The sequence below is a fragment of the Lagopus muta genome, chromosome 11 (assembly GCF_023343835.1).
Source record: "Lagopus muta isolate bLagMut1 chromosome 11, bLagMut1 primary, whole genome shotgun sequence".
Taxonomy (NCBI): domain Eukaryota; kingdom Metazoa; phylum Chordata; class Aves; order Galliformes; family Phasianidae; genus Lagopus; species Lagopus muta.
Genome location: NC_064443.1, coordinates 4,389,674 through 4,401,704, shown reverse-complemented (window position 1 = coordinate 4,401,704; position 12,031 = coordinate 4,389,674). Strand labels below are relative to the sequence as shown.

General features: G+C 36.1%; 1 protein-coding gene across 1 annotated transcript in view; it reads right to left on the bottom strand.

Moving 5' to 3' along the window:
• The window catches only part of ATG7 (autophagy related 7), a 96,445-nt gene that overhangs the window by 34,407 nt on the left and 50,007 nt on the right, over nt 1-12,031 (bottom strand). The window lies entirely within an intron of this gene.

Genomic DNA, 12,031 nt, shown 5'->3' with positions numbered 1-12,031 from the left:
CACAGTAGCACTGTAGGAATCATAGAAATACTACAGATGTAATCTACTCTAGCTTTCTTCCCTCTTCAGCAGAGCGAAGCATCCAGAGTGCTATTTTGCAAAGATATCTTCAAGAAAATTTGTATTTTTAGAAAATTATTCACTATTGCTATCTCCTGAAATGGGATAGTAACTGTGAGGTAACTACGCTAACTGTAACTTATGGCACAAAAGAATACCATGAAATGCCATTAAATTCTAATTTAAACATTTGAATTTTACTACAAATACCTAAATTAAGTACACATTGGAGGAATGGAGAGAGACTATCTGTAACTATGGAAAGAAGTACTGGAATAAACTAATATTACAAATTAAAATCATGAAAAGACTGTGCTTGGAAACCTGGCTTATCATTTGCTTTCTAGAAAAGCTTGAACAAGCATTCTCTTAATAGCCACAGACCCTCAGTAATTCTTTATAAGAGCAAAGGGCTTGTGAGTAAAGGTTTATTTAAGACATTCATAAAAACACACGGTATCTGTGTAACAAGGATCTTAAGATAATTTAATTAGCAGCAAGACAGCTCTCTGCTAAAATTATGCATTGACATGTCCGTTACAGAACCAAAATAAGCCAAATTATCATTTAACTTACTATATATTTTTTGCTGCATTGTCAGACTTGCCAGACTGCAACTACCCGTATTAAATCAAGTACACACGCATTTATAATCACACAGAGAACAGCGCAATGATGAAATAGACAGCAAATAAACTCACTGGAAAAAAGCATCTCTTTCTTTGGACTACACAAATAAATCAAAGAAGAATGCATGCCTATCTAAGAATATGCACTTTTAATGTCAGAAGCTTTCTGTTTTCTAACTACAACAATCACAAAGGACAGTTCTGGTTTCTGTCTAGCTTCTTCCTCTATGCCTCCAGCTACCACATAACCTGGTAACATTAGCTATCTAAACACGAGTCTATCAGCTATTCTGTGACAGTGGTCAGGCAAATACATGATTAAAGTAACCTTAACTATATCCTCTAGTTGGAATAGTTTAAAAGGAAGGACTAAGTGATTCAATCTTTGCAGAAGTATAGTGGTATCCTAGGAAACCATAACAGAGAATCAGAGAACACTCTGTGTGACAGCAAAGAATCAGACATCAGCATGAAAACAGGATGAGGAGATACAAGCTTCAGTCTATTTTTTCATTTTAAATTGCCCTTCAATTATGCCATAATCCACTTCCTAATTAGTAAGAACACAGTTTTGGTGTGCGCTGGATTAAAATCATTTTTAATACAGAACTCCAGGCAGACATAGTTCTGTGAGTCCTAATGCAATCTTAATGAAAATAAGCACAAGAGCAATGCCATTGCATCAGAAACGTTGGCAAGTGTCATGTTGTCACTGCTCAGTAGTGCATAACAGCCATACCTACTGCAACGTGTGTGGGTGTCAAACAGTTACTCTGGATACATTTCTTATGATTTAATTCAGTTTATATTCAATATAATAGGAAAAAAAAATAATGAGTTTTCAGAGTGTGGGGTCAAATTCTAATGAGATTCAAAATGATAAAAAAAATCAATGCTGCAGTGAACTTTACATTTATTCCTGTCAATCATGCTAGTTAACTAGGTAAGACAAGCAAACATTTTATTTTTCAAACCCTAATCTACTGAAGAAAAGCTGAAAAGCATAAAGGTAGAAAAGTTTGAATAATATACAGTGAACAATGGAGAATAATACATAAAAGAATACATGCACATTCTAAGTTCTAGACAACCAACCAGAAAGGCAAATGTAAATGATGAAATAATTTTTTAAAAAAGGAAAGGCACTGATTTAAGCTGCTTCCTTTATGCTTGCTTTGCTGTCTGTAAGTAGTTAGTATGTAAGGATCTATACACGAAAAAGAAGAAGAAATGAGAAAAGTGAATTAAATTTAATTTTTGTATGATTAAGCATTAAAAATTATTAAATAACTGGTTAAACAAGTGAATATTAGGATATGAGTCAATTTTGTTTCTTTGTATTTATAGCATTCAATTACATCTCATATGAACAATAAATGCCAGTAATTGAAAAATGAAAACAGATACTTAGAGATAAACCAGAGTCAATTAATGCAATGCTGCTCAATTGGGAAAAAGAACTTGAATCAACAAACCTTATTTTGGGTAAGATTAATGGCTGGGTTGCTTGGGGAAACATTATTATAGTTTTGCAGGCTAACTACAATTGCTCTTGCATGATCTTGGTTATTTGGCAGCCAAGAATTATTTTTTTTTCCTCAATTCTTTAGGGTTGGCTCTCAGTGGTAATTTTCAGGCTTTTTACGTGTAGCTTTCAGGACAAATAGCTTTGTGACCTCTCTATGAAGTGGAAGTGATTATGTACAATGAGTATTTGAAAAACCTGTTGTAACACAACAATTTGGCTCACTTGTCTCTCATGTCTTCATCTCACATTGAGAATTGCTGTTTTTCATTTTACTCCTGACTGTGCATGCATCAATTAGAATTGGAAAAAAAAAAAGCAAAAAGGAAGCATTATGAAATGGATGCTCATCACTTATGCTAAAACAGCCTGTTTATATGCCAAAGCCATTTAATCAATACCTACCTGTTATAAATGGTGTATGCTTGAAGCAAAGCACTCTCATTAAAGGTACTCATAACCTGAATTCAGAGCAATTCTTGTCTCACATTGCTGTGTTTTTCAGGGTTGTGCTAGCTGAGGTTCCTCACAGAAACTGCTTTCTTTCCTCAACAACAGCCTTTTTTACATACTTCTAGCAAATAGCTTCCTTGTTATTCTCTGAGACTTTTTGCTTCTTACAGAGTTTTACTCGGGAATATGTACTAAGAAGAAGCTGTGGTATTTTTAGTCAGCTTGGTTGCATCCTAACTCTTGTGCTAGAAAGACTACAATCTCACTCCTCCTCGCACAGAATAAAAATGAACTGAAATACAACAGCTGTGCCCAAGAACTTAGATAACTTACATAACAGACATGCAGACACAAAGCAGGAAGGCATGAGAGACAGAGGTTAATTTGCCCAGTGTCATAGCACAGGCAGAACTGTGACCACACTGTCTACATGCTTTTCTTCCTGGAAAGATACAATTCACATATCTTTATTGTATTTTAGCTATTGCCTACAACTAAAGGTCTCACTCTGTCCTCTATCCCATCACTCCTAAAAATTCTTCTAAGTGCACAAAGTCAAGAGAGAATCATCAGCATTTTTCTAAAAACCAACGGTGTATTCATCCTCATCTTCTAAGAGCTAAAAAAGCCTTGCATGGGTCACACTGAACCAAAGCCATGCCAAATATTTACTCAACATAGAAATATCTCTAACTAGTTTTTCTCACATATATAAAAGTTAATGTTCCAGTTATTGATGATGCAGCCACGTAAGTTATTTTCTTTCTTCAAAAGTACATCGTTTATGGACCATACACGAGAGCTCAGTCACACTGCATGAAAGCTGACTGTGAGTTCCAGTAGACAAACTTTAAATAAGAACCTTGCTGTTCTCTTCCATAAAAGGGAACTGATAAACATCTGGTCTTTGGAAATTGCTTTGTGATGTTTGGATTTTGTACCAGCAAACTACTCTCACACACTGTGATATATCATCACATGATAATGTACTTTTCCAAGAAAAACCTAGTAAAATGAAAGTATTTCATTACCATGAACTCTTGTTTCTTAAAAGTTACATAATTACTGTGCAATCTCTTATAAGATCTTATTTATTTTAACTTTAATTATTTACTTCAATGAAAGGATTATTTCATGAAATAAATACTTTTATTAAGAAACCTGAACAATTATTTCTTCTTCACTGTATATATTTTGTTTACCATCTGCCAAACTGTTATTTCACATACGTGAAAAGAAAACTGGACTGAACACATATGAAATAAATTATTGGCAAAGGAAGTGTGAGTACTTGCCATCTAGAAGATCAGATTCACAAGAAACACCTTTTCCTTTTTCCAAAATCAACAAAATTATAAAAAAAAAAAAAAGTCAAAAAGAGAATAAAAAGATTTGTTTGAGAGAGGAAGGATTTCTCAGGTAACTCTAAGCTTTCAAGTTATTTAAATTATCCTCAAAAAACCTGCACGTTTAAACTGTACATTCACCAGAACACTACGGTTGACTACAGTGAACAAAGACTTAAAATTATCAATTATGGTTTTTATTCAAGTCTCCTTTGATAAACTCAACATGGTATTTCTCCACTTGTTTGTGAAGTCTCTAAACCCCCAATCCCATCAACATTTCTGAGTAGATTTTGTTGAATGAGCTCTTAAAGTCTGCATCTTTCATTAATTTTTTGTTAGATTTTGCTTTATCTGTGTCTAAAATAGAATAGAATCCATTTCAGTCAATAAAGAACATTGTATTTCCTTAATTTGAGAGATCACTGCAGACTGACACATAGCTTCAAGAGAAAATTTGTTGCATATACAATGCTTGCATCTCTTTACTGGCCAGTTGTGATATGAAACGGCTTTCAACCAAACTCATGCTTGTAAGTTGCCCAGTGAGGCTGTGGATTGCCCCTCTCTGGAAGCACTGAATGCCAGGCTGGATAGGGCTGTGAGCAACCTGGGCTAGAGGGAGGCGCCCCTGCCTATAGCAGAGGGTTGGAACTAGATGAAGATCCATCCAACCCAAACTATTGGGTTTTTAGAATTTCTGTAATTCTATGATTGAATTAAGTAGCTTCACCACAAAAATCTTCCACTGATACTGATCCTGGGCGCAGATTTTCCAAGGGAATATCAGCAATAGAGTGTGCAAGGAGACACAATTTAAAGAGAAGAAGTAATGTAAACCTGCTACATAATTACAGTGTTCTAAAAATATTGTCTAAAATTTATTATGTTTGTCATGTATGTACTTCATCTGCAATGCACTAAGAATCAGATTTAACTCTACCACCAGCTATTTTATGCTATTCCTTGTCCAAAAGTTCAGCTATGCAGCTTAGACAAGTTAACCTTTCTTTTGGCTCCACAACAGTCAAAAGACTGAGCTAATGAGGCATACATCTATGAAATATTCTATTTTAAAATCACTTTAATACTAGTCATTTTCTCATGATTTTTCACAACTTAATAGGTGGGGAAATACAGAAAGCTACGTTGAACTACTTGACAAAAGCAGAAAAGAGCAGAAACAAAACCTGGATTAAATTCAAGGACTGCCCCAATCACTCCTTTAGTGCTAGAAATGCCAATTCCAGACCAAATCCAAAAGAAAAACAAACTATGTGAGGCTTATGACAAATGCAACTGTCACCTTATCTCTGTCACAAACACAGATTTTGGTTCCAAATTAATTATGATGCCAACAGTCACACTTCCACAACACTGCACAAAATACAGACAGATGAAAAAGCCTAAATGTTTCATTAGCATAAGTTGTTGTCTTTCAACTATTTGGTTTTTCCTCTCCCAAAGTAGCTCCCAGAAGATCCTAGCAGGTATAAACATGTTCTCTTTTAATTACAGAACTGGATTACGGTTGTAACTGATTCCCAGTTTCAGCAAATTATAATCAAGTACCCATTGCACATAACAACCATCTAATGGCCAAAAAAGCCATAATAAAGAAAGCTTTAATAAAAGAAATCTGGAAAGATGCCACAATTTTATGGCAGCGCACTCAAAAAGAATGAGTTATAATCTGTATTTAAGATTAAGAGAACCTTTTAATCCACATGGCCAGAAATGAACAAGGCAGAGCAGGCAAATTTTGATCAAAAGCTAGAACAACATGAAAGTATCAAAATTCCCCTTAGTAAACAACTGCTAATTATGTAAGAGGTTGCATGTTCATTTCATATTGCAAAGAATTTTGAGGAAAATACAATACAAATGTGTTGCTTCCTCTGTGATAATTCACATATCAACTAATCTGTTTACTGGCATGAAATCTATTTGTCACTATTTATTTCTATCATAATTCATTATCCTGCACTCCCTGGGTGCTGGAACGGGCTGCCCAGGAAGCTGGTTGAGACACTGACACTGGGGGTGTTTAAGAAACACTCAGATGTTGCACTGAGGGACATGGCTTAGTGTGGAAATATTGGTAGTAGGTGGACAGTTGAACTAGATGACCTTGGAGGTCTTTTCCAACCGTGATTTTATGAATCTACGATTTGGGGAATTAATTGGGCAGTCTCATAATGAAATTTTAAAGGAGTTTGCAAAATGAATTACAAATTATTTCAGATGTATAGACACTGCTGAGCAAGCTAGAGCTGCTGTAAAAGCAACCTGAAAAGTTTCTGGCTTAAACACAGTTTCATTATTGCACTAGTACTATAGATGACATTCATGTTTCAATTTGATCTTCTTTAATTCACTGGAACTGCTGACACACTAGTAACATCAGCTTTCCCAGACTCATCTTCCAGTCAGCAGAGAGGATGTGAGATTTCCTACTTTGCATAAGCCCCGCTCTAAAGGGATGTTCATCATCACAGACTTGTCACTGGCTGTCTGAACAGGCCACTTTCCACACGGCTGCTGAGGGCCTTTCATTTCATCTAGATGATCTTATAGGTCGTTTCCAACCTTGTGATTCTATGATTCTGTGAGTAGGCCGGTATCACCCAAGATTGAGTGCATTCAGAGCCAGCGAGTTGCTGAGTATTTCTAAATCCCTACAACTAAAACTATCCTTCAGTAACTAAGAAATATCACTTTCTTACACAGCAACATAGCAGGAAGAGATTTTTTAAATGGCATTTTTTCTGCTTCTATGAGTTTCATACCAACACCAGAGTGCAGAATTAAACACAGAAGATGATTTGACAGATCCTCTTTAATAAAAATTCATACCTTCCACAAAGACTTTTTATGCTGTTGAAAGAAAATTTGTCATATTTGTTAATTAACTAGAAATCACACAATCCAATCAAGCCTGAAGTCACACAAAACCAGCAACATTTTTACTACCTAACAACATTCAGCTGAGAACCCTGTTCATATATTTGAAGCTTACACATGCTTCTTTCATGTTGATGCTGAGGCCAAGCCAGTGCTGAACCATGATATCATAGAATCATAGAATCCTTACAGATGGAAGGAATCTCTGAAGGCCACCTAGCCCAACTCCCCTGCAAAGAACAAGGGCAGCACAGCTAGATCAGGTTGCCTGGGGCCTTATCCAGCCTTGCACTGAAAGTCTCCAGGGGTGGGGATGTAAATTACTCTACCATAGTTATGAGTCAAGAATACTGATTCAGACAAGAAAATAAGGCACTGTGGAAATCCCAGAGTCTGCAGTGTAAAACTGCTTCAGAGCATCCTGTTCCCTTCCTTAGTCCGTGAGCATCAACCAGCAGACCATAAGCTGTCACTGCTGTGTTCTGATGCTATGCCTGTGCTGTTCTGCAAAACCACAAGGTGATCTGGTTTTCAACAGACTGACTTCTTGCACTTTCTTAATTAAGACAGTTTTAGTTGGAAGTAGATCACTGTATCTTTGATTTGTATTCTCCCACTTTATGATTTTCTGACAGGAGTAACCTCTGAAAGTCTGCCAGCCTCTCTTAAATGAAAAAGATCCTGCAAATCAGATCAATATAAGTCTCTGCTGTGTTGATCCCCACAGTTACGCCTTCCAGTTCTGTTGTTCATATGGCAATACAGAAGGCTTTGGTTATCTTTGTTAACCCATCTCCTGCTCCCAGCTACTGAACAACGTCCACTTGCACACACAGAGCAGCAACTTTTCTGTAGTTCTCCCCCCTGACAGTTTAAAGGAGCTGTGAACATAAGTGATACATAAGTTTGACAAAAGAGAGGAAACTAAGGCTGAGGTGTCTGTCTAAAACCCAAGGCAACAGGTTCATACTGGCTGCATAACATCTTCTCATTTCTAAATGCTGTAATTTTCCCTGGGAGCTCAATCAGGGTTAGTTTAATGTTATTGATATGAATCAGAAAAAATATTGCAGCAGCTGAACACGTTCTGGATTCAAACGGAACTTCTGGTGATAATGGAATCTCTTGGATTGTTTGCAGATTGTGCAGTAGAAGGTAAATCCTGTCCAAAAGCAACAAGGAGAGCTTTCATAGGCACATGACTGCTATCTCTTGGGCAATGAACAACCCAATGATGTTGACTTCCCTGCCTCTCCAAGCTTTTCAAATAAAACTCTTCTGCAGTATCAACAATGTTATGATTTCTACTGCTCCGAGAACTGCTTCTGTCACACTAACAGCACTGGTTAATTTTGCCAGTAAAATATTAACTATAACTTGCAGGAGCTGGAAAAGCCAATACTGACATAACTTCTACTACAGTTAACTATTTATCAAAAACAACCCAGAAAGAAGAGAGGAAAAAAAATTATTAACGAAAAATACAGAAAAAAAAACCAAAAACACTAATTGAGAGAAACAAAGAATTAAACTAGCTAAAATAACTGCAAAATGCACAGAGTAGTAGAAAGCAGCTGGCCTGTGCAACACGACTATTTTGGCTCTCCTTCCAGAACCTTCTGAACCAATAGCACACTCGGTCCCACATCTGCAGTTGTTGTTGGAACTGCATTTACTCGTGGTCCAAAGTCCTACTCTCTCTCTACTGCTACAAAAGAAATCTTAGTATAATTAGAAGTTACGAAATACCATACTGAAATAAACACTGGAGAACAAATTATTGTAAAATAAACATTGAAATGTTGTCTCAAATCACTGTATTGTTTATTTGTGGAATGCTCGCAATTGTTTTTTAAGGGAGTCATAAAAATTCCACACTCACCAGGCCTCCATTCATAAGGGCAATGAACTTCCAGAGGATCTGATTTTTTATACAACTCAAGAGAAATATTTTCAGATACAATTAAAAAAAAAAGATTTTAAATTAATGCTTTTTTTCCTTAAACTGAGCAAAAACTTGCCTCAAACATAAACAATGAAAATTAAAAAAAATACAGACCACAAGTCTTCTAACCTAAATACAATGCCCATTGTCTGGACTTCCTTATTTCCATGAAGAACATCTGATTTTCATTTTGGATTAGAACATTCTGCTAAAATTACTAATATACTGGGATTTTATTTAATTACAAAATTTCATGGAGAACGACTTCAGCTATGATCTGATTGCTGTTCTGTAACTGTAAATTCACATTCTAACTCTGGAAACAGCAATTCTATCCCAATGTTGAATGCCGGTATTGATGATCTCAGAGAGAACAGTAGTTCTCAACAGAAAAAAAATCAGCACATAAAACTCAGGTCATCTGGCAGCTTTTGTCACTGCTCAGCCAGGGAAAATTTGGCTAGCAACTCGGCATCTTTGTAATTCCAAGAACTTCCAGTATTCTTCTGTGAATAGACCCTCACTTGCCAGAGATAAAAGCTAGTCTTAAAATGTGCTTAAATGAATGGTGAGAACAACACTGACAAACTTCTCTCTGGTACTCCACTTACTTGGCTATTCTGTTCGGTAAACAAAGATGCACGGAGATCTCAGCTGAACACGTGAACATTCAGTAACAGAAGGGGCTCCTCTTTCCTTCTTGTACGTATGGAAGTATGCTGCACGTATGCTTATACGTGAGAATTCTACTTAGGAGATTCAGAGTACTCAGGCTCTTAAATGAACTAAATGTGACCCACCAGGCCAACAACAGCTTCAATACAAAAGGACATGTAAGAACAACACAACAGATTGAATCCTGCTTTTTCAAGTGCTCTCTTTTTCCAGGATTCTGGAGAAATTATATCATTATTTATAAGAGACATAAAAAATAACACAATTTTAAAAAATCTAATAAAAAGTATTGAGAACTCTACTAGAAAAGCCTAAAAGAAAATGTATGAGCCAAAATGGAAGGACTGCCCCATGTTGGAGCCAAATACTAGCCCAAATTTGAGGGCAGAGTATTTTTGACCATGCATACATAATATCTAAAGGAAAAGACAGAGGTTGCTCTGCATCTGGGGCAGCACATCTTTACACATATAGCACTCCTTTTCCTCTAGAAACCCATGAAATTACACTACATCAAAAACTAGTCTCTGGCAGGGAGAACCAAGAGAAGGCTAATTAAACAAACAAGCAAAAAGAAGAAAGCTTCTTCAAGCTTTTTCTCTATGAACATTAGTCTTTAAAATGTAAATTTGAAGTTTGAACCTATGAAGTAACATGTCTTAGCAACAGGTATTAGAATAATACTCTAGGCACAAGCTGTTGCACAGGTGAGGAAGGTTGCTGACATGGGGCAAGGGGCTTGACAAACACTTCTCCAAAATGACTGGTTAAGTTAAACCTGACACTTAACAAACATGAAAAACAGGTACCTGCAATTTCTGATTGCTCAATGGGAATATAATTATTGGAAGATACATGTTTGTACAGGAAGAAAGGGAAATCAATCTGTGTTACAGACCTCTAAATTGGCTTTATAGGCTAAAGAAAAAAAAAAAAAAGATGAGGCAAGGTAAGTTTGCAAAAAAGATGAGGCAAGGTAAGTTTGCTGTGAATCCAGAAAATAGCATACCTGGCAACCCAAACACAGCAGATCAAGAAAATACATGAAATACCAAACGTAGTAATCGATCCTAACCTTAAGTATTGGTCTTCAGAAAGCAAAATTTAAAATAGAAATAAACATAAAGATAAACCAGTCAACAGCTTCACAGTAACTACTAATGCAATTCATGTAATTAATAAAGCAGATGTTGAAACGCAAAACTTTTGTGGACATAAACAGAATTGGAACAAGTTTTCTGTATGTGATTCTGACAGAGAATCAAATCTGCCATTGAGAAGTATTCCTGTGTCAACACACTACATTACAATAGCAAACAACACAAGTCTACAACTGTTTTTTTCAGAGTTTACCATAAAGTACATCAAGCAGTTTTGTAAATCTGGAAGCTGAAAAGGTTAACTTTTATTTTCAAATCATGCTTAAAATAAAACTTAAAATAAAACACTTAAAACTTAACTTAAAATAAAACATACAGATGATATAAAGCAGAAATGTGAAGACAATGCTGGGAAGTGTAAACCAAATAGAGAAATTATGTATGACAGGACACGAGAAAAAGTGTTATGAGCCAGTCAGTTAGCAACACATGGGATTAAAGTAAATGAATGAGAAAGTAGAATTTCACCACTAAAATGACAGCGATGACACATCTTGAAAAACTAAAAGCAATACTGAGCAAATTTAAAACATAATAACTGAAATGGAAGGCTTCTACAAAACTGTATTGGAATAGGACTTTGGCATTTTAAAGTGCACTGGAAAAACACAACACAAGGATGAGACGCTCTGCATACTTAAAAGAAAACACTTGTTGCCCTGAATGAAATAGCTCCACCACCCAACAGCAACAAAACTGTCACAGTTAAAGGGAACTCAGAAAGTATTTACGGAAAATAATAATAACAGTGGCTTGCATAGTAACAACATCTGTGACTGTCAATATAGGCACAAGAAAGAGAAAAAGAGTTCAGCCCAAACAGTTCAAAAAATACCTTTGGGTGGGACACTCTAAGAAAAATTAGCTGAAAGCTTGCAAGACAAGATAAATTCCAGCTGTTGTTCCTTGTGGGCTAACAGAACTTTTCCTACTTGCCACTAGTACATAACATTGGCAAGAGACAATTTCTACGCCTCCATCTCTGGATAAATATAAACAAAACAGACTGTCTTTAACATTTTCAGTGCACAATATCCCATATTGAATGAAGCAAAAAATGAAAAGTTAATGTATTCCAATGCAATATGGAATGTAGGTTCTGCTGGTGAGTATACAAAATTTCATTCCAGAAAACGTTCTCCACATGGCTGGCTCTGCATATGCTTCTTTACTCTCAAAGTTACAATGCCAAAGTGGACCGGGCCAGTCAGCTGGGTTGGTTGGTTCACTTTGAACAGTGCTCATGTAGTTCAGAATGATCCTCTCCATGCTCCTCTTCCTACTTACTGTCAGTACAAAAAAACCACAATGCACTGGTGTGTCCCAAATGTATT